Source organism: Cucurbita moschata, unplaced genomic scaffold (genome assembly GCF_002738365.1).
Source record: "Cucurbita moschata cultivar Rifu unplaced genomic scaffold, Cmos_1.0 Cmo_Scf00057, whole genome shotgun sequence".
Classification (NCBI taxonomy): domain Eukaryota; kingdom Viridiplantae; phylum Streptophyta; class Magnoliopsida; order Cucurbitales; family Cucurbitaceae; genus Cucurbita; species Cucurbita moschata.
Window position 1 is genome coordinate 1,173,898 of NW_019268573.1, and position 2,101 is coordinate 1,175,998.

A 2,101-nucleotide genomic window follows, 5' to 3' on the forward strand; every position below is an offset into this window, starting at 1 on the left:
AAAATCTAAATAATTGAAAGAGAGATCTAAGATAACTTTTCTATCTCGTGCAAAAATAAAAGAAAATGAGATCTAACTTACCGATGACTTTTCTATCTCTTTCCATTCCTATTAGATCTGCCTGAAGTGAAGGTCATCTCCAATTCTTCTCTCCCAAAATCTGTGATCTTTACTATGTTTCTTTCTCTCATTTTTCCCTTCCCAAAATCTGCCATTTTTGTTTCTATTTCGTTTCTTGTTTTTTTTTTGCAGATCATTTTACAGTTGTAGGGGTTGGGGAGATATTTGGGGAAGGTGGGGAGAGAGAGTCAATAATTTACTTTTTATTTTTTATTTTTATTTTTTTTATAATTATTATTTACTTATTATTATTATCTTTTTTTTTTTCGGGTCGTTACATTATCTACCCCTAAAAAGAACTTTCGTCCTCGAAAGTCTCAAACTCTTGTACTAGCTCAGGATATTTTTCTATTATTTCGTCCTCACGCTCCCACGTGGCTTCCTTGCTGTGGTGATTCTGCCACAGTACCTTAACGAACGCAATATTCCTGTTGCGTAAGGTTTTTACTTCTCTAGCTAAAATTTTTACTAGTTTTTCGTTGTAGCTCAAATCTTCATTGAGTTGGAGTGGTTGTAGTCTAATACGTGGATAGGGTCCGTAACGTACTTCCTCAGCATCGACACGTGAAATACATCATGAACTCTTGAGAGGGCGGGAGGTAGGGCTAACTTACACGCTACTGGACCAACTCGCTCTAGGATCTCGAATGGTCCAATGAATTTAGGACTTAACTTGCCCTTACGTTCGAATCTTAACACACCTTTCATAGGTGCCACCTTCAGGAATACTGGGTCCCCTATCTCAAACTCCAGGCTTCTACGCCTTACATCGGCGTAGCTTTTCTGTCTACTTTGAGCAATACGCATCCTTGCTCGAATTTTCTGGACAGCCTCATTGGTGAGTCAAACCAGCTCGGGTCCTACTAACTCTCTCTCGCCTACTTCGTCCCAGCATAGTGGGGACCTACACCATTTTTCATATCAGGCCTCAAACGGTGCCATTCCAATAGTTGCTTGGAAGCTGTTATTATACGAGAATTCCATCCGGTGGAGTTTGGAATCCTAACTTCCCTTAAAATCTAGTATGCAAGCGCGTAGCATGTCCTCTAGAATTTGGTTTAAACGCTCCATTTGTCCATCTGTTTGGGGGTTAAAGGCAGAACTAAAGTCGAGGCGGGTACCCAGCGCTTTTTAAAGTCTGAGCTAAAATGCTGACATAAAGCGTGGGTCCCGATCTGACACTATAGATACTGGGACTCCATGTAGTCTTACTCTTTCTTTCGCATACAGCTTTGCCCAATTGTCAACTGTATATGTAGCTTTCCCAGGTAGGAAGTGTGCTGACTTGGTCAACCTATCGACAACTACCCGATCATTGTATAGTCTTTAAGCGTTTTGGGTAATCCTACTATGAAGTCCATTGCTATGTTTTCCCACTTCCACTCTAGTATGCTTAGGGGCTGCAACAACCCCGCTGCCTTTTGTCTAGGAGCTTTCACTTGTTGACAAACTAAGCACTTGCTCACAAACTCGGCCACATCCCTCTTCATGCTCTTCCATCGAAAGTGTTGCTTTGAATTCATCTTTGTATCTCAAAGGTGCATGACAAATGGTGAGTTGTGACATTCGTTAGTATTTCTTTCCTTAGCTCCTCTATTGTCGAGACATATAGGCATCCCTGATACAATAGCCCTTCATCTGAGGTCTTTGAGAATCCATTACTAGACTCTCAACTAGCTGACTTAAGACTTTCTGTAGGTTTGGATCCTCTCGTTGGGAGGTAACCATTCTTTGCCTAAGTGTAGGTTGCACTGTAAGTCGAGCCAGTTGTGCCATGACTCTCTCGGTCGCTACAACTATGATGGCTCCATCAAATTTTCTTTGTACCCTTACTTCCCTCGTAATGAGGGCCGAAGAGTGGGCCACCTTTCTACTCAAAGCGTCTGCGACCCCATTTGCTTTTCCAGGGTGGTACTGGATATCTACATCGTAGTCCTTCACCAATTCTAACCACCTTCTCTGTCTCATATTTAACTCTTTC